The sequence below is a fragment of the Sorex araneus genome, chromosome X, assembly GCF_027595985.1.
Source record: "Sorex araneus isolate mSorAra2 chromosome X, mSorAra2.pri, whole genome shotgun sequence".
Taxonomy (NCBI): Eukaryota; Metazoa; Chordata; class Mammalia; order Eulipotyphla; family Soricidae; genus Sorex; species Sorex araneus.
In genome coordinates this window covers 193,367,381-193,395,236 of record NC_073313.1, presented here as the reverse complement: position 1 = coordinate 193,395,236, position 27,856 = coordinate 193,367,381, and the positions used below count along the sequence as shown (strand labels likewise).

The 27,856-nt window shown below is 38.9% G+C and overlaps 1 protein-coding gene across 18 annotated transcripts in view; it reads left to right on the top strand.

The window, feature by feature from the left end:
- BAZ2B (bromodomain adjacent to zinc finger domain 2B) overlaps positions 1 to 27,856 on the top strand; it is a 356,824-nt gene that overhangs the window by 88,472 nt on the left and 240,496 nt on the right. For all 18 annotated transcript variants that reach the window (XM_055120597.1, XM_055120596.1, XM_055120595.1 and 15 more), the window contains exon 2: positions 12,599 to 12,966. The gene's annotated coding sequence lies outside the window, so the exon portion shown is untranslated. The remainder of the gene's footprint in view (positions 1 to 12,598; positions 12,967 to 27,856) is intronic.

Below are 27,856 nucleotides of genomic sequence, written 5' to 3'. Positions count from 1 at the left end.
TACCGTCCCAGTGGGTCAAGTTTCAAACCAAAAGGAATTTTTGGTTTTTTTGTTTTTTTTGAACTACACCCAGCAGTGCTCAGGTCTTATTCCTGGCTCTGCACTCAGGAATTACTCCTGGTGGTGCCATGCTTAGGGGATCATATGGGATGCCAGTAACCCAGCCACATACATAGCATGTGCCCTATCTGCTGTATTATTGCTCCATCCCTGAAAGGATGCCAGGTATCAAACCTGGATTGGCCTTAACCACTGTGATATTGCTTTGGTCCCTTAAACCTTAATTTTTCTTTTTCTTTTTGGGTCACACCCGGTAATGCACAGGGGTTACTCCTGACTTTGCACTCAGGAATTACTCCTGGCAGTGCTCAGGGGACCATATGGGATGCTGGTGATCAAACCTGGGTCGGCCGCATGCAAGGCAAACACCCTATCTGCTGTACTATTGCTCCAGCCCCCAAACCTTAATTTTTTTTTTTTTGGTGGGGGCAGATCATCTTGGGTGTGGGGGTTTTCTCCTGGTGGTACTTGAGTGTACACTCACATACACACATATACATACACCACCACCACTATCACCCTCCATATATAAAGCATGCATCAATAACAATTAGAATTTACCTTGTTAGGGTGGACTTGCCAGGAACTAGTCGTATCTTTTGCATTTCCCCCTTCCAGATGGGAATGTCTTATCTTATTTCTGTTTTGCAATTTTTTTTTTTAAAGCAGCTAACTTATCTGTTTCTCAGCCTTATAGCCAGATAGGAATCTTATGGTGAAGTGGTACCTTGCAATCTCACCTATGATCTGATTTAAATATTTAAATGAATTTTTTACTTTAGAGTTTGGGTTTACTGCACACCTGGTGGTGTTTAGGGGATCATACATCTGTGCTGAGGATTGGATGGAATCCCAGGTTAGCCACATGCAAGGCCAAGCACATGTTGCCCCTGAATTTTAGATTTAAATTGGATGCTGGAATGAGTTGAGACTTCGGGGGCTATTGAGAATGGAATATATTTTGCATTGAGAAGGGCATGAATATTGGGATGCCAGAGACAGAATGTTATTGGCTGAATATGTCATCCTAAATTCATGTTGAATTCAAGTGAGTGTATTTGGAGATAGGGCCTCTAAATTGTTAAGGCTGAATGAAATAGGGTGGGCTCTGATCTGAAAGGATTAGTGTCCTTGTAAGAAGAGACAGAAGAATGAGCTCTCTCTTCACCATGTAAAGACTCAATGAGATGGAAGCCACCTACAAGCTAAGAGAAAAGAACTCAAAATGAAGCGTTCTTTGTCTGCCCCTTGATCTTGGAGTTTCCAACTGTGAGAAATTTCAGTTGTTTAAATCACTGTCTGAGGCATTTCGTAATTGCTGAGCAGTTAACACAGATGAAAACGCTGCAAAGAAAAAGGAAAAAAAAAGAAAAAGTGATAATACTGTTAGTGAAATTCAGACATATTAAATGGAGTTATAAATTAAGTACCTGGGAATGTTGACATTGCTGTGATTTAAAAGATCCAAGATATTAAGTCACAGGAATTTAGTGAAGGTGAAGTTATCAATATAAATGAAGAAAGTCTTTGTGATGAAAAGGATTATGTCCCAGAGGAAGATATATAGCAAACAGTTTCCAAAATACCTTTTCAAGATATTTTATGTCATTGAAAGAGTCAAGAATATAGTGTTGCGATCCAATTAAGACTTACAAAGTAATAAGGAATTTCTCAAGGCATAGAAAAGGTGTTCAGGTGCTCATTCTTACCTTAAGATAGAGGGGAAGAAGGCAACTACTGTGTGCTTTCAATTTTTACTGAATTTTTTTTCCCATAAGACCCATTTGCCTTTAAAGCTCAGACCAAATGGACATTGCTCTGGCCCCAGGGTGCTCTAGGCTGCAAGGGCTACATCTGGAGGGTTATGGGGTTCGGATATGCATGAGGTGCCAAAGATTTAACTTTGGTCCTCATATCTGCTATGTATATACTGTACCACTTGAGCTATGTTCTGGTCTTGCATAGTCATTTTTGTCTTACATTGCTGTGCAAAATAAAGATTTATATATCTCGAAACTTCCAAAAATATAATTAAAATTTATTTTGAATTAAAATGTATTCAAAGGTATGAGACTGTAAATATTAACTATAACTAAAAAACCAAAAGGTTTTGGAGCTAGAGAGATAATACATGGGTGAAAGCACTTGCCTTGCCCTTGACCAAACCTGGTTTTCTCTCCAGCACTGCATTTGGCCTCCCGAAACAGAAAATCTTTCACTGGTTTCCAACTCATGGTAAAAATTCCAAGTCTTAAATGGCTTTAAAAGTCTCAAAACATAAGGACTATCTTTGGCACTCTGTGACTTTCTCTAATGGTTCTCTCTTGACCTCATCAACCTATTTACTCTTCTTGAATGAACTAAGTGTGCTCTTGTCTTCCATGCAACGGGCCCTGGTTTGATCTCTGCAACCACATATAATCCCTCAAGCGCCATCAGAAGCAGTCTCTGATAGGCCCTGAGCACCAAGGAGTGTGGCCTCAAACCAAAAAAATTTAAAAAAAAAATCCAGAAAACCAAAAACATGTTACTGCTCAAAGCTTGCTGGGCTGGAAAGATAGTACGCAGGTTGGGTACTTGCCTTGCACAGAAGCACTCTGGTTCTATCCCTGCCACCCCATATGGTCTGGTTCCCCCACTCACCTCCCGTCTATCCCTCACACCCTGCCCCCCAAGCCCTCATGGAATGATACCTGAGTGCAGGGTCAGAAATAAGCCTGAGCACCACCAGATGTGTCCCCAAAACAAACAAAAAAGCTTGCTAATCTTGGTATGTACAATGTAGTTGTTTGTATGTTTATTGCCTGAATCTCACAAGGACTTAAACCCTATGAGGGCAGGTTATTTTCTCTTCTCTCTCCTCCTTCTCCCTCTTTCTCCCTCCTTCTCACCCTCTTTCTCCCTTCCTCTTTTCCCCCCTCTCCCCCACCCTCTCATCCCCCTCTCCCTCCTTCCCTGCTCCTCCCACTTCCTTCCTCTCTGCCTCTCTTCCTCTCCTGCTCCTCTCTTCTCCCTCTCCATCTCTCTCCTCTAGGTTCCAGTGGCTCTGGGCTCTAGAGTGATCCCTGGTAATACTTAGGGAACCTTAAGTGGTGCTGAGGTTTGAACCATAGTTGTAGTGCCTGCAGCTGCATGCAAGGCAAATGTTATCTCTCCAGGACAGCAGGTTATTTATTCCCTACTGAAATCCTAGCATTTAGACTAGTACCTGGCATATCATAAGTGCTGAATAAGTATTTCTAAAATAAACAAATGCTGACTGAACAAAAGGTTATAGTGTTGTAATTAAAGAAGTTATTAAAGAATTTTAGACTTTAGAACAATATTCCTGCCCTTTCAACAAAAATGTATGCTTATATATGTATGTATTCATATATATAATTTCACGTGCACATATTTAAGTACAGATCTACATATAATTACTGTGCAGCATTGTAAAACTCATATGGTCAGTTGATTTATTAAATTTATAAATATAAGTTTGTATTTATAAACATAAAGCTTTATAGTTGCTATTGTGTGGCCCTCTCTGTGGTTAACCTATGTTTTACAATTGTTGATAATGTCGTTCTGACACATAAGGTCATTGATGCTTTTCATCTCTTCCCTTCCTTTCTTCATTGTAGTGTTGTATTTTCTATGGGCCAGAAATACGCCTGACAGTTATTGGTCACACATTTACTTCCAGACTTGCTGGGGGTCTCATATCAGTTTGTGGTGTCTACACACCTGGCTGCAGTGCTTGTTAGCTTTTGCACTCCTTTAAGTACAGCACTAATGTACACCTGACTTTGGAGTGTCCAGAGATGGCATAGTAGAGACATTAGGGATCACACTTGGCTCACACAGTAGCAATTGGTCTTAAATTTGTGGATTTAGACTTGCAATTTTAGGTGCTAAGCCACTGAGCTAAATCACTGTGCTAGCCAATGGAACAAACCATCAATAGTTTTTGTTTGAATAAATGAGTAAGATGAAAATGAAATGACCAATCTTTTATCAATATTAAGTGACTTCTGGCTAACTTGTTTAGTTGTTAAATTTTACAAGATTATTTTCCCATTTTATATAGTACTTCAGTGTAACACTTTACAGTAGCTTTTTCTTACCACTTTTTTTTTTATTTTGGCATGGTGAGGGGCACCCAAGTAGTGCTGAGGGTCCCTGGGGTCTCAGAACCAACACCTCTCCTGGCTGTGTGGCCTGGATGTTTCAATACTCAGCCCTGGTAGCAATGCTGCTCAGGGTCAGAGGTGTTCTCTCACCACTTCCTTAAGTTCAGACCATCAAGGAATATTAAAATAAGCCCAGATTTACAATGTTTGTCAATTTCTCTGTGTAAACTTTCCCACTTGAGAGCTTGTTTGGAGATTCTAGCAGGGGAGCCCAGCTACTCATATACCCTCGACCAAAGAGCAGTCCTTCTCTATTGGGGAAGGCTGTCCTCTTCCACTGAGCGTGCAGCCTTGGGAGGGATGCGCATGGAACGGTGAGGGAGGAAGGGGACACCCACCTAGCCAGCCAGATCAGCCAAATCAACCCTGGTGATCAATGGGGTGACAGATGTCACAACCAGATTGCCCTCACGTCCTGGAGCAATAGCACAGCAGGTAGGGCATTTGCCTTACATGTGGCTGACCTGGGTTCGATTCCTCCATTCTTCTCGGAGAGCCTGGCAAGCTACCGAGAGTATCTCACCCGCACAGCAGAGCATGGCAAGCTACCCATGGCTTATTCGATTGCCAAAAATAGTAACAAGTCTCACAATGGAGATGTTACTGGTGCCCGCTCAAGCAAATCGATGAACAACGGGATGACAGTGCTATAGTGCAAACTTTCCCACTATGATCATTTTCAAGCTACCACGGTAGCACTTGCCAGGCTCTGTCTTGAGGGTGGGATATTCTGAGTAGCTTGTTGGGCTCTCCAAGAGGGATGGAAGAATCAAACTAGGTCGGCCGTGTGCAAGGCAAATGCCCTACCCACTGTGCTGTCGCTCCAGTTGGAGCTACCATGGTAGGATCACTAAACAGGTTGGTTTTTGTTTGGGTTTGGTTTAGTAGCCATACCAGGCAGCAGTAAGCGGTGACTCATGGTGTGGTACTTAAACAGAAATTTCTTCCCTATAGGGGCAACATGCAGTGCTGGCGGTCTGCAAAATATGCGCTCCCTCTCCCGAGCCAACACTTTATGTATTAAAAACGAGTATTTTTGTCAGTGTTAGGTAGATTCTTGTGAATGGGATTTGCTAGTCAAAAAAAATATATTTTAAGAGGGAGAGAGGAATAAAGGGAGGAAGAGAGAGAGGGGGAGGGAGGGGGGAGGGAAGGAGGAGAGGACAGGAGTTAAGGCATGTATTTCATTATGGTTTGATCCTGGCACACATGGTCTCATAAGCATCAATAGGACCAACTCAGGAGGTCTCTGAGCACTGCTGTTCTGGGCTGAGTAATTCTCAAAAATATCTGGGGTTGTATCCCAGGTCCTCTGAATGCTACTTTAGAGCTCCCCTCACTCAAGCGCCCAATAAGTTAATAGATTAAGGCATTTATAACTTTGCTAAATTGTCTCTTGTTGGAATTTTCTTTCTTCACACAGTATCACAGTCACAGTCACAGTCAACCCGTTGCTGATCGATTTGCTCGAGCGGGCACCAGTAATGTCTCCATTGTGAGACTTGTTACTGTTTTGGGCATATTGAGTATGCCACAGGTAGCTTGCCAGGCTCTCCGAGAGGGGTGGAGGAATCGAATCCGGGTCAGCCACGTGCAAGGCAAATGCCCTGCCTCTGTGCTATCACTCCACCCTGTAAGAAATAATTACTTTCCCCTATAAGAGCCATACCAATAGGCTGTGTGTAAAACTTGGATTATTTTTCTTTTTGCCTGTTTCTTGGATAAAAACAGTTTGAGTAATCCTTTATTAGAATTTTTATTATGAGTAAAGTCGAGATTTGTGTGTGCCTTTGTGTATGTATGTGTGTGTATGTGTTTGTGTTTGTTTATGTGCGTGCACATGCGCACACGTGAGACACTGCAGACCCCATACATGTCAGGCCTGTGTTCTGTCACTGAGCTACATCTCCAAACTGATACTCTTGATATTCTTTTCCCTTTCTTGGGGGGTTGGGGGGTGGGGGAGGTCTCATTCAGCAGTGCTCAGGGCTTTCTTCTGGCTCGAAACTCAGAGTAGAGTTTGGGGTCCTGGTAGAGCTCAGGGAACCATATTGGGTATGGAGATTGTACCAGGGGAGGCCACGTACAAGGCAAGATACCAACACACTGTACTATTTCTGTGGCCCCCTTTTTCTTTCATGTGTGTCATATCTAAAACCTTTTCATTTATTCTGATTTACTAATGTTTTCTTTTCTGTACCTAGTTAGACCATTTTAGGAAATTTCCCCCTACTCTGATTATGGGAGAACTAATCTGTAATTTCTATTCTTGTGTGATGCAAATTATAATTTTCTTCCATTTTTTTTCTAATTTGTTTTGATTGTGACAATGACCATGGTTACCGAGCTGATTATGGAACTAACACATGCCCTGACTGCAGTGCCTGCTCGAGTTGCACACTTGATCACAGTGCTCACTCACTTAGCTCCATTACTTGATGGAGGGTTGCTTAATTATACACATAATTTGTGTTTGCACACCCTTGGTTTAGTGGGCTGGTTACTGCATACTTTGTGGCACTGTGGATCACAAATGCAGTGACACTAGCTAGGCTAAGACTCAGCCTGTGGGGTGGTGCTAGGGATGGAATTCTTTACTTCCTGTCTACAAGGCACATGTTCTGCCATGGTGTTCTTGCTGGATCCTTATGTTTAAATATCTGATCTTTTGAAATTTGTTCTCCCCACAGATCCATATTCATTTTGTAAGATCATATAAAGTTTCAATTTTCTCAATATTACCTGTTAAAAAGCTTCTCTCTTATTGCTGCCTTGAAATAAAGCTTTTATTTACATAAAATTTCCATGTGTTTGGGTCAATTTCTTAATTTTCCTTTTTTGCTTCGTACCTAGTGGAGGTAAGGGGTCATTTTTGTCACAGTACTCAAGAACCAGGCAGTGCCAGGGATGGAACTCAAAGCTCCTGAATGCAAGGTATAGACTCCAGTTTTTTGAGTGGATTCTTGGGCCCAATATCTTAAACCTTCTCAGTTTTTGGGCCACACCCAGTAGTGCTCAGGGCTCACTCCTGGTTCTATATTCAGGAGTTATTCGTGGAGGGAATCGGAAAGAAATATACAGTGTTGAGAATTGAACCTGGGTCAGCTGCATATAAGGAAGTGCCTTAACCCCTGAACTCTCTTTCCAGTCCTTGGGGGAGAGGGGCAGGACTCCCAAGTAGTGCTCAGGAGTCTCAGGGGCCATTCCCAGTGAGTGATACTAGCCCCACTGTGCAGGCTTGTTGGTTAGTGTTCAGTGCCATTGTGATGCTCCTTCTCTGGCCCAGTTACCTCAGGGGGGCCACTTGGGTCTCCCTGGCAATGCTTGGGCGGTCACCAGGACCACACTCAGTGGTGCTCATGTAACCTTGTGGTGCTGAGGATTTAAACCCAGGGCTTAGTACATACTATCTCCCTGGTCCCTCTGCTGGTCATTTTCAATGCCAACTATTAAATTATAAAAGCTTTATAGTATATGATTTGACACATATCCCCACTCCCAGTGTTCATTTTCCCCTCTCCCCAATCAATTTTATAATCAGTTTATGCTCATAAAAAGTGTTCTCAATCAGGTAGCACCTTCAAAATTTAAAACAAAAAATAAGAGAAGAAATGTTTGACCGCCACCCCAAACCTAATGAATCTCTGCAGTTTGTTTATGGACATGCACATTTTGAGAAAGGCCATCCAGCTGATTCTGACAATTCCATTTAAAAATATTTTAAAATTACCTATATACAATCTAATTTTAGCATACCTTAGAAGTCTAATTCTAGACTACTTAACTATTTCCCCTTATATGTATTCTGAATTTTAATGATTCCATTATTTACCAAGTTCTATAAGCTAGAAATTCTCTATTATTCCTTCAATACTTCTGTCATAACTGTTTTCAGTGAACTGTAATCACCAAATCCAAATTTTATCTCAAAAGTATCTGCTTTAACTCTAGTGCTACAGTTTTTTACCATTTTGTCATGGTACTCAAGTGATTTTTGGAAAATACATTTGCACTGCCTACACACTTATTATTTTCTAAAAACATGTTGCTCTTTCACTACATTTTTCTTGGATCCATTGTTTCTTGGTTGGTTTTGTGGGCCACACCTGGCAGTGCTCTGTAGCTACTCTTGACTCAGGGAATCCTGTGATGCTGGGAATTGAACCGCAGCATCCAGCATGCAAAGCATGCACATTAGCTCTGTGAGTATTTCCATTTGTTGTCTCTTATGGGTAAACACAGCTACTATACCAGGGCATGTTAGGCCTTTCATTCCCAGTTCCCTGCCTTTTTCTCCTTTATCCCACATACTCTATATCTCAAGTGAAATATTCCTATTACATTGAATTTCTCACTAATTGATTGACAGTAGACCTCACAAGTAGCTTTCTGTATTTAAACCTATGATTTGTTTCACTTAGAATCACCTCCCTCTCCTTGTCTTTTCCCTCTACTCCACTGGGTAAGCTCTCAATATTTAAGATGTAGTTCAAATAGCATCTTTTTGATGATGGTCGGAATTCATTGTCCCTTCCTCTTTTATTCGCACAAAATTTTATTACTTGTACCTTTATAATGTGAATTATGTGAGTCTCTAATCTCTCAGGGATTTCACACTTTCAACATCAACCAGTATGTGAGCTTTTCATGTTATTTTTTTTCCAGCCTCAAGCAGAGTGCATAGCAGAGAGCAAGCACTCAAATGTTTGTTCAATGAATGAAAACAAAGCATCATTAGTCTATACCAATTGAAACAGAAACAAGACATGACAGTGGCCAGCTTATTCTCCACTGTTGAAATTTCTCATTTGTTTGGGTTCTTGTAGTCTGCTTTCTTATACTTTGTTCACTGTACATGGCAATTCCTTACTCTTTGAAGATCCATTTACACCTACAGTAGCAAATTAGGCATCTCTCCATCTTTATATTTACCTATTAAGTTCTGTCTAGGACCTAAAAATAGATGCTGCTTTACAGAAGAAAGTGCGACAATTTAGTCTATAAGGTGGCATAATTAGTCTATGGAGTAGGTACATAACTTGCATAGAAGTTCAGAAATAATTATCAGTAATATTGGAAATGATGTTTGATCATTAAATTCTCTTACAATACAGCATTCAGTGAAGTGCTAATTTAAATGTTAGAAGACTAAGTGCCATGGGAGCCAAATTATTTTACAACTACAGTAATTTTCTCTTTATATCTCCAAAATTCTATTACAATGTTATAATTTTTGAAACTATTAAATGTCATAACATGAAAAAGGGGAGGAATTATATTAAAAATAAGTTAGGTACTATTTTTTAGTAAAAGGGCACCATAAACCTAGAATAATACAACTATAAACTTCTAATGTACCCTTATTTTTTAGAATTATTATAAAAGTAGATTGAATTAAATAGTTAATATGTTTGAATTACCAAACCAAAAAAATTTAAGATATATTTTAATATAAAAATCAAAGCTTAAAAATATAAAATTGATCTTTTACTGGTTTTGATGATCTGCATTTTGTCTTTGAAAATGTTACAATGATATTTTCAAAATTTTATAAAGCACCTTTGATGATAATAATTTTTAAATATTTTGAAATATGCTACAAAGTCAAGTTTTTTCACCATCACTACTTTTGCCCTCTATCCAAACCTCTTGAATGACACTAAAGTTTATTTTGTAGTAAATTACCTCATCTCTCAGCAGAAGGAAGGTCAGCTTTGTATGTGAACTTCAACTTGAAATTATATATATGTGTATACATATGCATATATATACATACATAACACTATTTGGACTGGGTTTTTAATCAGAATGATAGTAGTTTTTACTGTTTTTCTGTAAATCGGTTGCTTTCATTTCACTTGTACCATTATTTTCTATTGATTAGCTATAGATCTAAATTTAAATTAGTAAAAGAATTTTATTTTGTTCAGCTCTTTCCCCATAGGTTTCCTCTCTGAAAACAAGGCAATGTAAATTATATGAGTAAGTCTCATATCCTTAGTATGAGAAACCATAGTCTCATAAGTTATGAGACCTACTGTTTGGGCAACTAATGCCCTCTTTTCAAACCTAGAATTATTTGCAAATATTTTTGGAACCAAAAACTGAATCATGCTTTGCAGCATATTCAAACTACTTATTAAAATATATAGCAGTTCTCAGTCACTTAGGTGTGAAACGTAACTTAATTTCAAGAGATGTTTTCGCAATTTATGAAAATTAAGAAAACTGATGTATAGGTCTTATCTTTTTAAAATTAGATATTTTCACAGTAATGCTAGGGATTAAGCAAAGTATTAGAAATAAATTGTTCAAAAAGTAATACTTCTTATATAGAAATATCATTGAACTGCCCTGCTTACCTCAAACGTTTTAAAATACTATTTCAGTAATGGCCACTATTATATAAATAAACATGTACCTTTTTTTGGTATGTTACTCTGGCTGGAATAAATGCTAGTGCTCACATTTATATTTTCTTCTCTTTTTTTCTGAAATATTAGTAAATTTTGGAACTGCAGAACTGTTGACCCAGTCATACATGTACATAGCTTGGCCTCTGAGTTAATTAAATATGAGTTAATAATATATTATAAGGAAATTATTGCCCTTATTACAGTTATTAGGTAGTTACTCAAATTATAGCTTCAAAAGAATGCAAAGCATGGAAAACTCAGGATTAAATTATGCATTTGAACCTAGGGCCAGCTTTTACTGTAGAGACAGTTTTCTGCTAAGAGAGAAATTGTATGTCATTGAAATTAAATGCTTTTCTGGGGATGGAAGGTTCCAGTTTTTAATGAAATTACTGAGTGTGGTGTAGTGAAATGATTAAAATCTGTATTCCGGGAATGTGGCAGGGGAAAAAAATCAATAAGTGCAAGCACAGCTTTGCTGCTCAATGTGAATCCTGAGAATGAAATAAACTACTACAAAAATAATAATTAAAAACATATCAGCACATTAATTTATTTAGCATCAGTCTCCTGAGACATCATCTTCACTAATTTTTAGCATACATTTTACTATGTAATGAGCAGCCTTCTTTTCAGATATCCCTATTAGACAGGCAGTATTTCTGCCCTTCCCCCAGTGCTCCTGCATTGCAATCATTGTACTTGCACTTATTATGTTACAAATGACCGAGGTAAGGCTGACATTCTCAGTGCATGCAAAAAGACCTAGTCTGCCAAGCTCTTTTTTTCCTAATGAAGCAGCTTTGTGAAATCTTCCCATGTGTTAATACTAATGAAGATCCTCCAACACAATTAAAATCACAGCCAGTGGTTTAAGAGGAAACATAAAACAATAGCATCTTTTAAGATACATTTATCCACAGATATGTGTAAAGAATTTACATATAGGGTGAAATTATTCTCCTGTACCTTGATTTTCACACTCTTCATTCTGAAAAATTACTCAACTTTAAATGATGTGAACTTTGGGACTTAAAATGTTGGAAGGGGGCAGAACTTCAATGGCAACATTTAAGAAGCTTATTGAGTAACTAAGTATTTAAGTTAAAAAAAAAATGTAGGGTGCTATGTAGTCGTGTACCGTTGAAGGGAATGGGTGTACTTTACCTTTAATTTAACTTGATTTCAGAATGTTGGAGTCGGAGGTGGGGGCTGCCAGGGGTAAAAAGCTGAAAGTTGGAAGAGCTCTGGGGCCCGACAAATAATATAGCTCAAGTGTAGTTTAAAGATGAAGCAACAGACGACCAGTATTAACTTGATTTCTTAAAAGTTTCAATTCCTACAATTATCTAGCCTCTTGCCTCCCTCCTCTTTTTTAACCTCCCAGAGATTGAGGTGAAAGCTACCACTGAGATTATCTTTTACAGATTTAGCAAAACGATTTACTATTTTAACGTGTTGTTTAAATTTTAAATCAGTGTATAAATATTACAGCAAGCTTAATTTGCCCGTTTAGGGCAGCAGAGTTTTATCCCGAAACTATCTTGCGTCCTGCCTCTTATTTTATTTTGGGTTACAAACATGCACGAATTCTTGGCATATACGTTTAGTTGGTTTATAGGCTTGAACCGAGTTCTCAGTTTACGGACAAAAAAACTTTGGGTGGAAATGCTCCTTGTTTCTTGTTCTGTCGTTTACGTTTTCAGAAAATTTAGGCTTTCAACCCCATTTTCTGTCCGTTGTGCTTTTAGTAGCAATGCAAAAAAACCGTTTAAGTTTCTTAACTTTTTCCTGGGACCAGGAACGGTGTAAACTCAAAGCTTTAGTATTCTTGGAAGGAAGAAGCAACCGCCTCCCTCCCTCGGCTCCTTTAGGAGCTGATAGGTCATTTATTATTGGAACCGAAATGGTATAAACAATTCTCTCTCTTTTTTCCCTTGTTAACAGCAACTTTCATTGTTAGACAGAGGAGAGAGAGAGAAGCCTTGTTGGTTGACGTCACTTGGTTCATGAAGCCTTCGCCTAGAAGTGAAGCTGCTGAACAAACCTTGAGAAGAATCATCTCCTGCTTCCATCTGCGGCTGGATAGGAACTAATCAGAGAGAGAGAGGCGGAAGACGGCGAAGGAGGGAGTCCAGGGCTTTCCCGATCACCAGTCTCACCTCCACTCCAACTCTCTCTCTACTTTCTCGCAAAAATAATCATAGAAATAAGGAGGCGGTGGGGTTTTCCACAAGCAAAAAAAAAAAAAAATCTTCAACCATCCGGGGAAGGCAAAATCCCATCCAACGCAACTCTCAGTTTCGAAAGTAAAGGTGAGTTTTCAAAAAGAAAAAAAGAAAAGAAAGGGGGAAAGAAAAACCAACCAACAACCCCCCCGCCCCCCGAACCCCTCCGGGTGGTAAGGGGTGCGGTGCGGGTGCGGAGAAACTCGCCGCGTTAGCGATCCGGCCGGCTCGGAGAAGGAGCAAACTCGGCTCGGGCGGGCTGGGGAAGAGTCTGGAGCCGCGTAGCTCGCGCCGCCCGCCCGGCTCGCCGCCGTCTACACCCTCGCCGCTCGCCGTGGCTCTTTGTTGTTGCGGCCGGGAGGGCTCGGGACGGTGCTCGGTTGGGGTCCCGAGTGCAGCAGTTTGGTCGGTGGCGGGGGTGCGGGGTGGGGGGGGGAGGAGGAGGACGCGGAGATGCGCGGTCGTGGGTGGGAGGTTGAGGGGTGTGTGTTGGGGTGGGGGGGGTGCGGTCTCGGGAGAACGTAAACTTTATTCCTAGCCGCCAGTGCGGGGACTTCGATCGAGCAGGGCCGCGGGGCCGCTGCTCCCCCGGCGCGGGCCCGGCGCGCCGCCCCCGCGACTCGAGCCTCCCTTTGTGCCGGCGCCGTGAGCCCCGCGCGGCCGCGGAGCGCCGCCCGAATTCCCTTCGGAGAGCCCGGGTCTCCGCCAACAGTTCTCGCGGCGGCGGCGGCTGCTGCTGGCAGGGTGGGGTGGGAAAGGCGCATCGCCACCCCCCCGCCCCCCTCACCCCAACCTCTGGCCTGGTGGGGATCTCGATTCCTACCCAGGAATATCCGTTGCTCCCCGCCCCCCCCCAACTCTACGCCGGGGCAGTTTCAAGATTATTCCCTCCCCCCCCCCCAAAAAAAAACCGTCCGCCTACTACTGCTGCCTTTTTTTTTCTTTTCTGCCTCCGCCCCCTTTTCCCTCCCGGACTGATTAGCTGCGCCTGCAACCGCCGCCCCCCAATATGGGCCTCTTGCTCTTTTTCTCCCCGCGTAGCTCGCTGCTCCGGAGTTGACAGAAAATGCGCGAGGGAGGAGACGGGGGGCAGGTGGGATTTGTTGCGGGGGTGGGTGTGGGGGGGAATCTGGGTACCTGGAAAGATTCTGTGTCGGCGCACAGATGGTTCGAGGAGCCGGGCTGTGCCTACGGTCGGGGCCGTGCCGAGATCCCTCCTCTGCCTCGCCGCTCTTCCCCCGAAACCCGCCGCCGAGCGCCCCACTTCGGCTTGGCCCTTTTCATCGGGTCGCTTCTTCTCCCTCTCTTTTTTTATTCCCCTTTCTCGGGGCTCTCCTCCCCCTTTAAAGTAGTTGCACGAAATCCCCCCACCCTCACGATACCCCCCCCCCCCAAAAAAAAAAAACCTAGGATTTGGGAAAGGGAGGAAGTGTGGTGTGTGTTTTGTTGAGACGGAGCTGGCCTTGCGTGTGCGGGAGGTTCCTCTCGCTCCTCTCCCTCTGTATTTATCTTTTGTGTGTTGCTTCCTTAGAGAGCGAGAAGCAGCTGCAGCCCTTGGCCGAGTTGGTGAAATTTATCCCTTTGTGTATATTACAATATCCTCCATTCCACCCCCCCCCCCCCCCGCCCTCGAAACAACAAGCGTTTCGCCATCTTGGGCAATTTTTATTCCCAAGTCGCTTCTTCCTCCCCCCCCCCTCCTTTTTTTTTTAATTTTTGAGGAAGGGAAAGACGAACCCTGTGTCTGGATGAGATTCAAAGTTTAGGGACTGTTCAGAGGGTCTAGTGACGTCATCTAAACTTTAGAGAAATTTCCCAAGAGTAAATGTTTCTCCTTAATTCTTCCCGTTTAAAGGATCGGGTAATATACAGGTTAACGTTCGGTTGTGTTGCTTTTGTGTTCTCAAATAATCCACGCTGTTTTACGCACTTTAGGCCTTGGTAACAGGTGGAAAATTATGTGGGAAAATAATGGTGTAAGCTTCCAGTGTCATTTGGTGTTCACCCAGTTTTTGTCCACGTGTTTATTCTCTTATTTGCTTCCCTTTCTGCTGAGGGTTTTTTCTTCTTTTTATCAGCTTGATTAATATTTATGTGTACTTGGGTGCCTAGATCCCCTTTAAAGTTAAATGTTATATTTTTCTTTTTACATTTTAAAAATAGAGTAACTATTGTAATTACCTGGAGACACCGTATACTTAAAATTTTAGTGATATTGTCGAACTATTGACAGAAATGTCTATTTGAAAGGTGGGATTGACTTAAAAATTTATAACTCTTCACTATGAGCGCTTTGCCAGCCATTATGGAAAGAGAAATAAAAACTAGTGATGTTTTAATTGTCTAAAATAGTTTTTCACCTCACAAAAGTTTAGCTGGTCACATGATCAAACCTAATGATACACTGACTTGTACATTAAAGAAGCAGCTCTGTAAATTGAATGGCAAAGTAGAATTCTGTCTGTAGTCATTTTCAGTCAGCATATTTACCTCTCTTCTAAGTAGGACATGAAACTGTCTGCATTTAATTTGCATTTTCTTTGTCTTGTGTGTGTGTGTATGTATAACATTGACTACAATTAATTCAAAAAAGCTAATAGAACCAATTCTGAATACATTCAAAAGATTTGTCTAACATAAAAACTGTATGTAGTATGTTTATTATCTCTGTGGCAGTCTTCTTTGAGGTTACCTGATAGCTTTTTTGGGGGGGTGGGGGTAGAAATTTGCTTGATGTAAAATGCTGCATAAAAAAGCTTGACTTGAGTTCAATCCCATTTATGTGAATTGTAGATAGGTGAAAAATGTTTAAATAGTTAAAAAGCACAAAGAACAGATGGTTCTAAATTATACATGCAACAAAGGACTAGAAGATTTGGCAGATTATAAATGGCAAGCAACAGGATAAGCAGTTTAAGAAAATGGTAGTTAAGTACATTTGATGTCTCACACCTATTGTAAACACTGTACATATTATCGCCACTGTGCTGCATAATCAATAATTTAACCAACATTGAAACACTTGTAAGTTTCAGGTAGGAAGAAGTAAGATTTCATAAATATTTGTGATTATGGCTGATATACATACAGTTTTTTGCTTAGGACAAGAAAGTGTTTGTTTTATTTTCTTTTAAGAAAAAGGGAAATAAGATTGTAGGCTTTTAAAACGGGAAGTTTTATTAATGAAAACATAATGCTGTATTCATATACTGATTTAGAGATAAAAAGAGATAGGTACATGCTTTAAAATCCAGACAATAATGTCTACCATTCTTACATGTGAAATGAGTCCTCAACTTTTAGCAACATGCATTCTTTTACCCAAAATTAGTTTTAGACTTCAATTTGGGAATCATATATATGATAATGCTGACATTATTTGCTAAATACTAAATTAAATAAGGATATATTTAGTGTTTATATTTTAATTTTGTACATAACATAATGATTCTTTTTCTTGCTGTGAATGTAGTGTAGTCCTAATGTAAAAAATGTGCAGATTTTTATGTAGTTTGTGTCTTTCTAGAAGAATTTGAGTAATTACATCTAGGATTTTCAAAAGATTTATAATAACAAAGTATTCAAGTTGGCAGAAATTTGTTTTTATTTTTATAAGTCATTTATTTAACATGCATATAAGACTGTAATGGAAACCTAGGAATTTTAATTCTGTTGCCCTTTCTCCCATTTCTTTGTTTGCATGTTTATTATAGAACTGCAGTGTAAAGGAGCAGATGTTTTGCCAAACATCCTGATGTGTTGCTTTTTCTTATGGGAGTGCATAACTGTTCCTTCTGATGCATCAACTTGACAGCTGGTTGATTTCATGGAGCTGCTAAGAAGCCATTAGTGGTGTCATTGAATTGAAACAGAACAGTCACTCCCAGCTTGAACTGCAATTGTTAATGTCTTTGTTGCTACTTTTGTGTTACTATACAAGATGTAGGATATCACAGTTGCACAAAAGTTCATGTTTTCTGTCTTATCTCCATGAATTAGTAAAAGTGTGTTCTAAAACTTGATTACCTTGGGTTTAAAGATTTCTCAAAAGAGATTTTAAGTTGTAGTTTCTAAGTTTTTGATCTGCTAATAGCTAGAATTATTAGAAGAAATGATTTAGTGCAAACAAAGTAATACGGTGATTTTGACCCTTATATAAAATTACATCATCAAGGTTTAATGATTTTTAATATGTTTGATATCCTGAGGGATTAATTAAATCAGTTAGATATCTTAAGAGGTTTTTTATTATATAAAATTAAATATTTAATACCATGAGGTTTTAAAAATAATATTCTTTATTGAATAAATGTTGAATCAGTTTTTTTAAACTTTTGTTGCAGAGGGTAATCAGAAGAAAAAAAGAATTACTGGGAAATGCTTAATTTTACCTATAAAGTGTGAAGAAATTATTAAATAATTATTAGTCCTTTACTGATTTAAAATATATTTTACTAATAACTTTTAATGGCAGCGTAAACTATAAAGCTGATACTAAAATGGCATGAGATCTCAGCTACTCTTGGTACATAGGTGTTCTTTACTTCTAAAATAATTTGATTTTATTTATTTGGTGAGGTAATAATAATAAGGCGGCAAGAAGAAAAATGATTTCAACAGAATTTGAAGCAATTTGTATAAAAGTTCTTTAGGATGACTAGGTTAAGAATATAAGATAGCTTAGCACTATTATAGCTATATTAAAAGTCTAGCCCTACTAAACTTAGTCTGAATATTGATTTTTAATTTTTAATTTAGCATGAAATTTAAACATTTAAAATTATGATTACATAGTTTACTTCTAAAAATACTGTGAAATTGATTAGAATTTATAATTTACTTATGGACTTTTTATATAATAGAGAAATTTCAAGTACTTATACTGCTGAATGATTCTAGAATTGCGATATGTTGAAAACAGAAGTTTCAGAAATACTTTACCATAAAATATATATTTCTGAGGCTAACATTAAGATTTGTATCCAGGTTATATATTTCCTTTACTCTCTTGACATATAGTTCTTTAAAAAGAAATTATTCTATTGTATTTCCCTGTAATTCAATATTTAAAAAATATATTTTACTCATAACTGAATCTAGTTATTGATATGAACAGTGTAAATTGAGTTTTAAACAATGCAAATATTTTTTTAAAATCTCAATATTTTGTTCAAGAGATAATATTGTGTTAATTCCAGAGTAAATAATTAATCATCCCATACTTTAACCAGGGCTCTGCTCTGCTCTGCTCTGCTCTGCTCTGCTCTCCTCTCCTCTCCCCTCCCCTCCCCTCCTCTCTCCTCCTCTCCCCTCTTCTCTCTTCTCCTCTCTTTCCTATTCTCTTTTTCCTTTCTTCTCGGGGATCAAATCAAACAAGGCCTGTGCTTTATCACTGAACCAAAGTCCTGGATCTTGCATTAGTTTTTTTTAATTTGCCAGGTATGCAAAGCTATCTCCCCAATACTACATTGGGTTTCATAAGGGAGACAATGCTTAATAGAAGTCATTAAAAAGTCTAAACTTTCCTAAATTTTCTATTGACTATTAGTGTTGATTATTTCCTGAAACAAAATAAAATGAGTTAACGTGACATGTGTATTAAGTTTTGGTTTGGGGTCCATACCCAGTCATGCTCAAGGGCTTTTCCCAGCTTGCTACTTAGGAGTCATCCATAATTGTACTTCACGGGCCATGTAGTGCTGAGGATTAAACCTGGGTGTCCAGTCTGTAAAGCATGTGCTCCAGCCCTTTGAGCAATCTCCCTTCCCAAATTTACAAGACTTAGAAATCTATTTGAGTGTTTTGTGATTTGTGATAAGGCATAATACGGTTGCAGATTGAGATATAAAATCCTGATATTGCTAAGTGTTTTGTTTTTTAAATGAGTGGATTTTGGGCTGAAGATATAGGGGTTAAGGCACTTTCCTTGCAAGTAGCTGACTCCTGTTTGATCCCAGTCATGGCATATAGTCTTTGAGCACCACCAGGAGTGATCACTGAGCACAGAGCTAGGAATAATATCTGAACACGATTGGGTGTGGTCCTAAGAGCAAAAATAAGTAAAATTGAATAAGTAGGCTTTCATAAATATTTGAGATGAAAATTAGATTTTTATTCCATGTGTTTTAAAAATTACATCAGGTAGATTGCTTTAAAATTAAGCTTAATACTTAAAATTTTGTTTTTATAGTATGATTTTGTTTATATTTGGTTTTAAGTTCCTTTTATTAAAATAAAAATTATATTAGAGATAATAAAAAGGTAAACTATAGAAATAAGTATCTTTACTGGTTTTTTAAATGTGTATACTTATGTGTATAAGGTAAGAAGAGTATTTGGTTTGAGGATAATTATTGCACTAGTACTGCAACTATATGTAAGCATAATTGTATGTTTTTCCTCTGTTTTCTCCTCTTAACACTTTTCCACAAGCATGCACTCATTAATCAAAGACGGTGCACTCCTGCTGAGGGCAGAGAGGTTCATCAAATTGGCAGTCAGTTTGGTGTAAAGAACGGTGTACTGAAGCTCTTAACTCGCTGGGACATAAATAAATCTAAGGTCTTTGTATGCAAACCCTGGAGGTTAATACTGTATAATTCAATGTCCTGTCTTTGTTTTTATGATTGATGTTTTTAAATGTTTCAAGCTTGATGCAAGTCTTCTACTAGGTCAGGTCTGACTGTCTGATTGGCTGAAGTAAGAAAGCATTAGGTTGTCAGAAGGACTTAGAGTATGCTGCAGAGATTTTGATTTTTTTTCCTACGAGATCATTGTCATATTGCCTGAGCTGTTATAGGACTGTACCAATGATTGACATCCCCCACTGTGATAATGGACCCAGTGCATGAAATGCCAATAGTTTGGTCCTATTTGTTCGGAAGCTTACTGCCATTTGTATCCTTAACAGAGCTAACATGTAGAACAAGCAAAACTACTGGGATTTCTCTGTAGAAATAGTGCTGGGATTTGGCTTTAACATGAATTGGTTGCATATTCATAATTTAAGAACAGCTGGTTACAGCAAGCACATAGTCATTTGCAAGCTATTATAAACCATTCCACTCACACATGGAGCCTATGCTTGGTGGATTTTTTTTTTTTATTGATCTACCTGCATTTAAAATCTGGTCACTGCTGCTAAGAAGCTCTTCATTTTAGCTGTGTTTGCAACATGGAACAGCTTTGGTTTTAAATATTTAATTTAAACTAAATGCAGAATAAAATGAAGATGCTTCGAACCAAGTGTAAAGGTCTTTTATGTATTACCCACCATGTAGCTCATTTTGGCCCCAAACCTATTATATAGCCACTTTAATTTTTGGACGATTATTTTATTGTTTTTATAGATAAATAACTGATTTATCCCTGACTTCAAAATATTGTTAATTTCATTTTACTAATATGTAGTTTTAGAGAACAACACAAACAGTAGATTATAATTAGTCTTTAACAAAATTTCCATCTAATACATAGAACTTTTAGTTTATGAATGGTGTAAGGCAAAATAGAAAGGAATATTGACAATATAATTTTATTAGAATAGTGCTAATCCTAAACTATACATTTACTCTTGAGTTTTTAAGGAAGAATCTAATGAGCAGTTGCTTCTTTTGAGGATACTTGTGTAATACTAAGCACATTTGTGTTCTGTCAGTACTTAAATGGTATGTATAAACTAGTCCGTAGTTTCCTCTCTGTTGTCCTCCATAGTACTGACTAAATATATTGAAGAAAAATCTGTTATCTGGGTTTTTAGTGAAAGGAGTGATAGGGGAAAATGTTAACTGTGATTTGAGACATCCTTACAGAATCCTGCAAGGTCTTCATTGATTGGTGTGTGTTAGAACAAGTGACTGTGTCTGAGTGATTTACAGTGATGGTGGTTACTCTGGGCTTTCCGTACAGCAGTGTTAGGGTTACATGCTCATGCGTGTGTTTGTCCCCACACTGGATGATGAAATAGCTTTCAGCATTTCAAGGTTGAGTACCAGTCCTAAGAGTGCCTTTTACTCTTTCTTGGAATCACAAATGGCTAGATGTGTTGGTAATATAACACAATATATGGGCAGATTTAATCTAGCTGATAGCAGGCTATGCTTTTTTACTAAATAATAAATTCAGAGGTTATTAAAGGACAACGTATTAAGTTTTTAGTTCTGAGTTGCCTAGACAATAACTTTATATGTATAGTAACTTGCCATTATGTGAGGTTACTTTAGTTATTTTCTAAATTACCATATACCTCTTTTCTCTGTTCCCCCCTAAACTGTTGTTCTTTCAGTTTTTTTCTGTGCTCTTTAGTGTCTCATCATAATATAAGCCAAGTAAATGAATAAAAATTAAAAAGGTTTTCCTTTATACCCCCCTTTTAAAATATGTTGTTTAAGAAGTCATTTGTATTTTCTGGTTCTTGTTGCAGCAGTATAAATTTTTTTGTTTTGTTTCTGGGTCAGATATAGTTGTGGTCAGGGCTTACTTCTGACTCTGTGCTCAGGAATCACTCATGTCAGGGCTCTGAGGGGCCATATGTTCTGCTGGGGATCAAACCTGGTTGGACTTGTGCAAAGCAAGCACCCTGTCTTCTGTACTATTGCTCTAGTTCCATTCACATTCATTTTTTTACTGGAAATAGGGCATCCCAACTGGTGCTCAAGGGACCCAGGGGTCACACTGGCAATTTTTGCCAACTATGAGGTTCCAGGGCCATTCTTGGAGGTGCCATGGTTCTTCCGGCTGCATTGAACAATGCCCAACAGACCATGTGGTGCTGGAGATCAAACCAGAGTCAGTCATATACAAGGCATATGTCTTAACTTCTATACTATCCTTACAGCTCCTTAGTACCCTTTTGTCCCAGTAATAATAGGGAGACTTTTTCACAGACAGATACCTTCATCCATAATATTTGTATTGAATATAGACTTTAAGCATACACTTGGATAGCTATGAGTAAAAGTCCAAAAAAAATGGATAAAAATATCTGGGGGATATATGACTTCTCTTTGGGATAATTAGAATCTTTGATTTTGCTAGGACTGCATTTGAACAAGAAGAATTAAAATAGGACAAGGTTCAGAGGTCAAGAAGAAGGATTACAACAGAAGAACAGCATGAATCCCATATAGAACCATAAAGTTAGTACTGCTGGATATTTAGCATGGTTCCAGAAACTTTTTTGAGGTTGCACCAACCCATACTTCTTCAAGATGGAAAGGAAAATGTTAGAGAATCCTTTTCTTTTATTGTTTTCACAATTGCCTATTTCTCTGGAGAGGTTGTATTAATCAGTTTCAAATCATTCATTTCAGTGATAGGCTTGTTATTTGTGGAGGTCAGTTAAAACTGACAAAACTGCTCTTTCTGGTCAGCATTATTCAAATATTGTGTTTCATGTGAGATTAGCCAGAACCACTCCCACTTTCTTTCTTTTCTTATGCTTTTGTAAACGGTTTTTCTGAAACCGAATAAACGGTCATACCTGCTAACCATATTGAGCAGAGAGGATGTCTTCTTTGTTTCCCTTTTCATGTTTTGTGAGGTAGATTTTCAGGGGGATTTGATAAACTTGATCTAAAATTATTTATACTATTTTTAGTTTCTTTGGCTGAATGAAGAAGAGAAACAAAACTTCTTGGGCTTGCAGTAATTGGACACTTATAGGGACATAAAGGAACAAAATTCTTAGCTTTTTAGCAACATCCCTGCAGAGCTTTACAACTTACAGAAATCCTACTAAAAATAGTATAAAAAGCCAAATAGTCAATATTGTTCAAATAAAAATGTACAAGAAAGTCTTAATTTTCAGTGATTAGACTATAACTAACCTCTTTGTTGCTGCACTAAGATGGATTGAATAACTCCCTGAGTTTCCTTATTGCCGGTATGGTAAGCAACATTTACTTGCAAAAGATGTATAGAAAACCTCAACACTTTACTTTTATGGTCACTGTCACTGTCATCCCATTGCTAATCGATTTGCTTGAGCGGGCACGAGTAACATCTCTATTGTGAGACTTGTTGTTACTGTTTTTGGCATATCGAATATGCCACAGCTAGCTTGCCAGGCTTTGCCATGTGGGTAGGATACTCTCGATAGCTTGCCTGGCTCTCCAAGAGGGACAGAGAAATTGAACCCGGGTCTGCTGCGTGCAAGGCAAACACCCTACCTGCTGTGCTATCGCTCCAGCCCTATATTCAGCTAAAGGAGGAAATGAGTGGAATGGAAGAATAGTGTCCAAGATAAAGGTTGTTAGAAGCCCTACTTTACTCTCTGGTTTCCATGAGAAGGTGGTTGAAACATACTTCTGTATCTCTTTGGGAAAGGTTTATTGTTAACATAGAGCATGATGGTGACATAAAAAGCAGCCAAGACCATCTTGAGCGTTTGAAAAAAACAAGTGAGCAGCCTGCAAGTCTCAGGAGGGTGTATTTCGTCTTTTGTAGGTTGTTAGTATAGCATCCCGAAAGAAACAGGAGCTTTAGAACAATTGTAATTGACAGAGACTGTGGGTCAAAACTATTTTAAATGAGTTTACTGTCAGAGCTGATGGAGGAGTACTGGGGGCACATAGTAACAACAGCAGGAAGGGGAGACAAATTCTGTATATTTTAATATATTGCTTTTTCTTCCTTTTTATTGTTACAGGGTGACAGGAGGATATACACCCTTGTTTGCTCTCTTGTGTGTTGGCACCAGGGGTTTCATGCCTGGTTGTGGAGCTCACACTTTAGTTGTGCTTGGACAATGTGATTGTGTACACAGGAGTGTGTACATTTTGTTGTGGCTCTGGGGATCACAAATAGCTGACCTGTACTGGGATTGGCGATAAGCACATGGGCCAGAGCCAGGATTTGAGTTGGTGGCCTCATGGGTCTCAGGCTTGCGAGCAAACACTTTGCCACTGAGTGTTCCAGATCCAGACAAAGAGCTTTATTAAAGAAGGCTTTGATACGGAGTTAAGAGGAGTGGTGCATGGTTATGTAATTGAATCCTCTTGGAAAGTATCAAAATTTTCTTCATTTTGGTCTGTTAGCATTAAATTCCTATGCATTGCCGTTAATATTGTCAGCAGTTTGTTGAAAAAATACCTTATTATGTTAACCTCAAGGATTTGAAATAGGAAATTGAAGTGGTAGGGAAGGTTGTGTAAGTGGTAAGCAGTTGGCCCAGGATGACTGCATGTAAAACTGTGGCCAGTTTGCTAAAATCCCCCTCTTTCTTTTTCCACTACAGAAAGCCCGTTCCTGGATATACCTGCCAAAACTCACAAGGGAGAATTGTCTTAAAGAATGTGTAAATACTTTTGTACTATGATTGAGCGGGAGGGTAACAGTGAAACTTGCTCAGAGAAAAGAAAAAATTGGTAGAATGTGATGTGAATTTTTTTTTAAAGAAAGTATTCTATGAATGTAATCTGTTTTAAATATTTTAATGTAAGAACTCATAAAATAGATCACTTATTATAGAAATTTACTGTAAGTATTTTATTAGTGTGCTCAGCATTCAAATATTCATATTTGGTACATTGCAGTTGAACTCCCAAGTTAGCAACAATTAATTATATGTATCTGGTAAAATGCATGTTTGCAAGTTTTTAACATTAGCATTTAACAGGTCAACTAAATATAGGTATATAGTTATCAAAAAAATAAACATCACTTAACTAGTTTCCATGTTTAGTATTGTAATATTCTAGTCCTGTCTCATGTGGTAGGAATTAGTTAAATTAATTGGTAGTTAAATTGTAAGTAAGATTCAGGACAACATCTACTTCTTAATAACTGGAAACAATTCAAGGTACCCATAAATAAAATGTGTGATCATGGTGTTCAAGAAGTTTATAATTTACCTAGAGAGAAAGGTTGTACATAGAGATTTCATCTTTTGTAATTTTTACTCATGGGAGTTCAAGTTATTTAGGCTAAGGAAAAAATTAAGGGTGGGAAAGGAAAGCAATTTCAATAGACATCATTTACTTGGTGAACTTATACTTCAGGCAGGAGACATGAATCAAGTGCTTTCTGTTTTTGGGTGGGTCTCGCTGTGTGACGTCTTATACTAAGTGTGACCTAGGGAGCGATCTTGGGTACAGAGCTAAGAGTAAGGCTTGTTAACAGTTTGTTTGTGGACCCTATCCCCCTATAATAGCTCTCCATGCTAGGTTTTTTAGTTGTTCTATGTTTATGGTGTTTTTTTTTAATTTTAGTATTTGTGCCACAGCTACATGTGCTCTAGGCTTACTTCTGCACCTTCCGGAGCTGCTCAGGGAACCTTATGCAGTGCCCAGTGCAGACGTTAGACCTGGCTGACTGCATGCAAAGCAAGCACTTTACCTTCTCTACTATCTCTCTGGCATCATGTTCTTATTTTCTGATATTCAACTTTTCTTTATCAAATATGTTGAAAACTTTTAATGTTTTCACATATCCAAATTTCTGTTTTATGAACATTCCATTTCTTTTATGTTGAAATTTAATGAAATCAAAGCACTAAAATGAAACAACAAGTTGAAAAAGTGAAAATGGAGAAGTTGGTACTGCATAAAATGTTTCTGTAATATCAGATAACAAAGAACCTCTCCAAAAAACACTGGATTAAGCAACAAGAATGTCTGTGACCTTGGTAGTAGTAATTTGGTAGAATGATGTCCTGAAACTAAAGAATTGGGACCAGAGAGATTATACAGCGGATAGGGTCTCTTTCTTGACTTGCACACTGCTGACTGGGGTCTTCCAAGTAGGAGAGATTCCTGAATGCAGAGCCAGAAGGAATACCTAAGCACCACAAGGCATGAGGAATATGGCTCATGAGGAAGAGCACATGCCTTGCATGTTCAGACCTCTTAGTTCCATCCCAACATCACATGTCCTTTGCTACCCTTCCCCACTTTCCCAGCACTGCCCAGAGTGGCTTCTTGTAGCCCCTGAAAAATGCCAGGGGATGCCCCCAAACAAAAAACAATTTCAGAAAGTAAGTTGAAATTAGGGGCTGGGTGTTGCTTCTCAGCCAGGGAATCACTCTCTGTGAGACTCCATATGACAGTGTGAACCTGATGATTCAGTTCTCAGGCCCAGCATAGCAGGACTGTTTTATTGTGATAAGTGCTGAGGTGAACTGGACAGCAGGAAATTGAGTTTGAATGTGTTTATTTTTGGGGGGGAGAAGGGGGTGCATAATAGTGATCAGGAATGACCCCTGGCAGTGCTTGAGGGACCATGCGTAGTGTCAGAATTCGAGTTGGCAGGATGCTTGTAAGCAACGTATCCTCTGTACAATCTCTTCAGTCTGTTGGGTGTGTTTTCTATTAGAACTTTTTTGGGAATCTCTCGATGTCTCTGCTGTGGGTGCACTTGTGATCCTCTGATTGAGGGTCAATTTCTGATGTTAAAAGTAACTCTGCTTAAGGATAGCCTGCTTCTGCAGCTGGGCATGTCAGGAGGGGGAGGGTGGGTCATGTTAATACCATGTGGACTGTGAATTTTGTATAGTGAGTCAGCTTTTACTGATAAGTGAGTTAGCTTTTACTGATACTTGCCAAGGTAAGTCTGATCTTCATCTGAAACCCTCACTCCTTTTCAAGCCTAATGACAGGTTGAGGAAAATTCAGTGATGCCAAAAGGTAGCCTTGATCTTTTCCTTTCATGTGAACATGTGTCTAAAGCCCTGTAATCTCCAGTTTCTGAGCTTAATTTCTGTTTCCTTACAGTTTCTGAGCTTAATTTCTGCAGATTAGGGGTTGAGAGATTTCAGAACATTCTCACTTATATCCTGATTCTTACTTATATCCAGGGCCCCTAGAGTATTGAATGAGGGTCTTATGGTATTGGCATTTCCCTATCTGCTGCTTTGTGTGGGGGGGGGGCGGGGGGGAGAGATGTCAGGGGGACCACACCCAGTGGTACTCAGGGGCTACTCTTGGATCCGTGCTTAGGAGTTGTTCCCTGTGGTACTTGGGGGACTATACAGTGCCTAAGAAATATGTGCTTAGCCCATTGAACTGTTTCTCCAGCCCACTCCTTGCTTATTTGATGCTGACATTTTCCTTCGCTATATTGATCTTTTGGTGGGTTTTGGGGAGAAATTATATTAACGGATTCTTTTAGATTTTCAGATTCTTTTCACATACCCATATAATACACCTCTGAAGAGGTTGTTGCATTTTATTTTTATGCCATTAGATGCTCAGAATTTTTTCCCTTTGCATTCCTACAATGGGACTAACTCAGTTAGATGTATTGGTTTATTCTTAATATTTGCATACTTGTTTCTAAGTTTATTAGGGAACTATTTTTATGTTTGACTTGCTTAGGGAGAATGGTTTTGGTAGAGTTTTGGATGTTGGTTATCATAATCTTAGATTGCTTTATCCCCAGCCCCCAAGTCTTGTCTCATTATGGGGTATGGCTAATTATTTTCATCAGGACAGCAGAGTGTTAAAGTTCCTTGAGTTTGATTTAGTATATCTGAAGCTTTTACATTACTGTAAATTTATCACTGTCACTGTCATCCCATTGCTCATTGATTTGTTCGAGCAGGCACCAGTAATGTCTCTGATTGAGAGACTTATTGTTACTGTAAATTTTGCAAAATTAGTTTTGGCTGTAACTTTTCATAAGAAATCTCAATTGTAGACAGTTGAAGTCATCTTTATTTGTTTTTCTTAGGCTAGGGGAGCAAGCCCAGGACACTACCAGGTTATCTGCATCAGAACCTTTAAATATCCCTTGAGTTTCCTAAGGTTCCTGGCCTGCCAGGAAATGACCTTTTTTTAGTTTTCCTGTAACCTTGGGCCCCTCTGAGCCAGGGATATCCTTGTTTTTCTGGAAGGGTTCTGTAGGCATAAGATCCTTAAGTAAAGTCAACATTAGATTCTTATAAGGAGCTGTCATACCTGTTTATATGTACATTGTTCTTGAATGAAACACTCCAGATAAAATTTTGGTTGCTTAATCAGTTTGTCCAGTTTTATCCTGA